Below are 6,000 nucleotides of genomic sequence, written 5' to 3' on the forward strand. Positions count from 1 at the left end.
AGACTCTGGATACAACAGTCTATACTGTGCAGACTCTGGCTCCATAGTCTATACTGTGCAGACTCTGGATACAACAGCCTATACTGCTCAGACTCTGGATGCAACAGTCTATACTGCTCAGACTCTGGCTACATAGTCTATACTGCTCAGACTCTGGATACAGCAATCTATACTGCTCAGACTCTGGATACAACAATCTATACTGCTCAGACTCTGGGTACAACAGTCTATACTGCTCAGACTCTGGCTACAACAGTCTATACTGCTCAGACTCTGGATACATACTCTATGCTGCTCAGACTCTGGCTACAACAGTCTATACTTCTCAGACTCTGGCTACAACAGTCTATACTGCTCAGACTCTGGATAAAACAGTCTATACTGATCAGACTCTGGATACAACAGTCTATACTGTGCAGACTCTGGCTACATAGTTTATACTGCTCAGACTCTGGATACAACAATCTATACTGCTCAGACTCTGGGTACAACAGTCTATACTGCTCAGACTCTGGCTACAACAGTCTATACTTCTCAGACTCTGGATACATAGTCTATACTGCTCAGACTCTGGCTACAACAGTCTATACTGCTCAGACTCTGGATAAAACAGTCTATACTGCTCAGACTCTGGCTACAACAGTCTATACTGTTCACACTCTGGTTACAACAATCTATACTGTGCAGACTCTGGATACATAGTCTATACTGCTCAGACTCTGGATACAACAGCCTATACTGCTCAAACTCTGGATACAACAGTCTATACTGCTCAGACGCTGGCTACATGGTCCATACTGCTCAGACTCTGGCTACAACAGTCTATACTACTCAGACTCTGGATACAACAGTCTATACTGCTCAGACTCTAGCAACAACAATCTATACTGTTCAGACTCTGGCAACAACAGTCTATACTGCTCAGACTCGGGCTACATAGTCTATACTGCTCAGACTTGGGCTACAACAGTCTAAACTGCTAAGACTCTGGCTACATAGTCTATACTGCTCAGACTTGGGCTACAACAGTCTAAACTGCTAAGACTCTGGCTACATAGTCTATACTGCTCACACTCTGGCTACAACAGTCTATACTGCTCAGACTCTGGATACAACAGTCTATACTGCTCAGACTCTAGCAACAACAATCTATACTGCTCAGACTCTGGAAACAACAGTCTATGCTGCTCAGACTCTGGCTACCACAGTCTATACTGCTCAGACTCTAGCAACAACAATCTATACTGTTCAGACTCTGGCAACAACAGTCTATACTGCACGGACTCTTGATAAAACAGTCTATACTGCTCAGACTCTGGCTACAACAGTCTATACTGCTCAGACTCTGGCTACAACACTCTATGCTGCTCAGACTCTGGCTACAACAGTCTATACTTCTCAGACTCTGGATACATAGTCTATACTGCTCAGACTCTGGATACAACAGTCTATACTGCTCAGACTCTGGCTACATAGTCTATACTGCTCAGACTCTGGATACAACAGTCTATACTGTGCAGACTCTGGCTCCATAGTCTATACTGTGCAGACTCTGGATACAACAGCCTATACTGCTCAGACTCTGGATGCAACAGTCTATACTGCTCAGACTCTGGCTACAACAGTCTATACTGTTCAGACTCTGGCTACAACAGTCTATACTGCTTAGACTCTAGCAACAACAATCTATACTGTTCAGACTCTGGCTACAACAGTCTATACTGCTCAGACTCGGGCTACATAGTCTATACTGCTCAGACTTGGGCTACAACAGTCTAAACTGCTAAGACTCTGGCTACATAGTCTATACTGCTCACACTGTGGCTACAACAGTCTATACTGCTCAGACTCTGGATACAACAGTATATACTGCTCAGACTCTAGCAACAACAATCTATACTGCTCAGACTCTGGATACAACAGTCTATACTGCTCAGACTCTGGATAAAACAGTCTATAGTGCTCAGACTCTAGCAACAACAATCTATACTGCTCAGACTCTGGATACAACAGTCTATACTGCTCAGACTCTAGCAACAACAATCTATACTGTTCAGACTCTGGCAACAACAGTCTATACTGCTCAGACTCTGGCTACAACAGTCTATGCTGCTCAGACTCTGGCTACCACAGTCTATATTGCTCAGACTCTAGCAACAACAATCTATACTGCTCAGACTCTGGCAACAACAGTCTATACTGCTCAGACTCTGGCTACAACAGTCTATGCTGCTCAGACTCTGGCTACCACAGTCTATACTGCTCAGACTCTGGCTACAACAGTCTATACTGCTCAGACTCTGGATAAAACAGTCTATACTGCTCAGACTCTGGCTACAACAGTCTATACTTCTCAGACTCTGGATACATAGTCTATACTGCTCAGACTCTGGCTACAACAGTCTATACTGCTCAGACTCTGGATAAAACAGTCTATACTGCTCAGACTCTGGCTACAACAGTCTATGCTGTTCAGACTCTGGTTACAACAATCTATACTGTGCAGACTCTGGATACATAGTCTATACTGCTCAGACTCTGGATACAACAGCCTATACTGCTCAAACTCTGGATACAACAGTCTATACTGCTCAGACGCTGGCTACATGGTCTATACTGCTCAGACTCTGGCTACAACAGTCTATACTACTCAGACTCTGGATACAACAGTCTATACTGCTCAGACTCTAGCAACAACAATCTATACTGTTCAGACTCTGGCAACAACAGTCTATACTGCTCAGACTCGGGCTACATAGCCTATACTGCTCAGACTTGGGCTACAACAGTCTAAACTGCTAAGGCTCTGGCTACATAGTCTATACTGCTCAGACTTGGGCTACAACAGTCTAAACTGCTCAGACTCTGGATACAACAGTCTATACTGCTCAGACTCTAGCAACAACAATCTATACTGCTCAGACTCTGGAAACAACAGTCTATGCTGCTCAGACTCTGGCTACCACAGTCTATACTGCTCAGACTCTAGCAACAACAATCTATACTGTTCAGACTCTGGCAACAACAGTCTATACTGCACAGACTCTTGATAAAACAGTCTATACTGCTCAGACTCTGGCTACAACAGTCTATACTGCTCAGACTCTGGCTACAACACTCTATGCTGCTCAGACTCTGGCTACAACAGTCTATACTGCTCAGACTCTGGATACATACTCTCTGCTGCTCAGACTCTGGCTACAACAGTCTATACTTCTCAGACTCTGGATACATAGTCTATACTGCTCAGACTCTGGATACAACAGTCTATACTGCTCAGACTCTGGCTACATAGTCTATACTGCTCAGACTCTGGATACAACAGTCTATGCTGCTCAGACTCTGGCTACCACAGTCTATACTGCTCAGACTCTGGCTACAACAGTCTATACTGCTCAGACTCTGGATAAAACAGTCTATACTGCTCAGACTCTGGCTACAACAGTCTATACTTCTCAGACTCTGGATACATAGTCTATACTGCTCAGACTCTGGCTACAACAGTCTATACTGCTCAGACTCTGGATAAAACAGTCTATACTGCTCAGACTCTGGCTACAACAGTCTATGCTGTTCAGACTCTGGTTACAACAATCTATACTGTGCAGACTCTGGATACATAGTCTATACTGCTCAGACTCTGGATACAACAGCCTATACTGCTCAAACTCTGGATACAACAGTCTATACTGCTCAGACGCTGGCTACATGGTCTATACTGCTCAGACTCTGGCTACAACAGTCTATACTACTCAGACTCTGGATACAACAGTCTATACTGCTCAGACTCTAGCAACAACAATCTATACTGTTCAGACTCTGGCAACAACAGTCTATACTGCTCAGACTCGGGCTACATAGCCTATACTGCTCAGACTTGGGCTACAACAGTCTAAACTGCTAAGGCTCTGGCTACATAGTCTATACTGCTCAGACTTGGGCTACAACAGTCTAAACTGCTCAGACTCTGGATACAACAGTCTATACTGCTCAGACTCTAGCAACAACAATCTATACTGCTCAGACTCTGGAAACAACAGTCTATGCTGCTCAGACTCTGGCTACCACAGTCTATACTGCTCAGACTCTAGCAACAACAATCTATACGGTTCAGACTCTGGCAACAACAGTCTATACTGCACAGACTCTTGATAAAACAGTCTATACTGCTCAGACTCTGGCTACAACAGTCTATACTGCTCAGACTCTGGCTACAACACTCTATGCTGCTCAGACTCTGGCTACAACAGTCTATACTGCTCAGACTCTGGATACATACTCTCTGCTGCTCAGACTCTGGCTACAACAGTCTATACTTCTCAGACTCTGGATACATAGTCTATACTGCTCAGACTCTGGATACAACAGTCTATACTGCTCAGACTCTGGCTACATAGTCTATACTGCTCAGACTCTGGATACAACAGTCTATACTGTGCAGACTCTGGCTACATAGTCTATACTGTGCAGACTCTGGATACAACAGCCTATACTGCTCAGACTCTGGATGCAACAGTCTATACTGCTCAGACTCTGGCTACAACAGTCTATACTGCTCAGACTCTGGCTACAACAATCTATGCTGCTCAAACTCTTGATAAAACAGTCTATACTGCTCAGACTCTGGATACAACAGTCTATACTGCTCAGACTCTGGCTACAACACTCTATGCTGCTCAGACTCTGGCTACAACAGTCTATGCTGCTCAGACTCTGGCTACAACAGTATATACTGCTCAGACTCTGGCTACATAGTCTATACTGCTCAGTCTCTGGATACAACAGTCTATACTGCTCAGACTCTGGCTACAACAGTCTATACTGCTCAGACTCTGGATACAACAGTCTATACTGCTCAGACTCTGGCTACATAGTCTATACTACTCAGACTCTGGATACAACAATCTATACTGCTCAGACTCTGGATACAACAATCTATACTGCTCAGACTCTGGGTACAACAGTCTATACTGCTCAGACTCTGGCTACAACAGTCTATACTGCTCAGACTCTGGATACATAGTCTATGCTGCTCAGACTCTGGCTACAACAGTCTATACTTCTCAGACTCTGGCTACAACAGTCTATACTGCTCAGACTCTGGATAAAACAGTCTATACTGATCAGACTCTGGATACAACAGTCTATACTGTGCAGACTCTGGATACATAGTATATACTGCTCAGACTCTGGATACAACAGCCTATACTGCTCAAACTCTGGATACAACAGTCTATACTGCTCAGACGCTGGCTACATGGTCCATACTGCTCAGACTCTGGCTACAACAGTCTATACTACTCAGACTCTGGATACAACAGTCTATACTGCTCAGACTCTAGCAACAACAATCTATACTGTTCAGACTCTGGCAACAACAGTCTATACTGCTCAGACTCGGGCTACATAGTCTATACTGCTCAGACTTGGGCTACAACAGTCTAAACTGCTAAGACTCTGGCTACATAGTCTATACTGCTCAGACTTGGGCTACAACAGTCTAAACTGCTAAGACTCTGGCTACATAGTCTATACTGCTCACACTCTGGCTACAACAGTCTATACTGCTCAGACTCTGGATACAACAGTCTATACTGCTCAGACTCTAGCAACAACAATCTATACTGCTCAGACTCTGGAAACAACAGTCTATGCTGCTCAGACTCTGGCTACCACAGTCTATACTGCTCAGACTCTAGCAACAACAATCTATACTGTTCAGACTCTGGCAACAACAGTCTATACTGCACGGACTCTTGATAAAACAGTCTATACTGCTCAGACTCTGGCTACAACAGTCTATACTGCTCAGACTCTGGCTACAACACTCTATGCTGCTCAGACTCTGGATACAACAGTCTATACTGCTCAGACTCTGGATACAACAGTCTATACTGTGCAGACTCTGGCTCCATAGTCTATACTGTGCAGACTCTGGATACAACAGCCTATACTGCTCAGACTCTGGATGCAACAGTCTATACTGCTCAGACTCTGGCT

Source organism: Ictalurus furcatus, chromosome 16 (genome assembly GCF_023375685.1).
Source record: "Ictalurus furcatus strain D&B chromosome 16, Billie_1.0, whole genome shotgun sequence".
In the NCBI taxonomy this organism is placed as follows: Eukaryota; Metazoa; Chordata; class Actinopteri; order Siluriformes; family Ictaluridae; genus Ictalurus; species Ictalurus furcatus.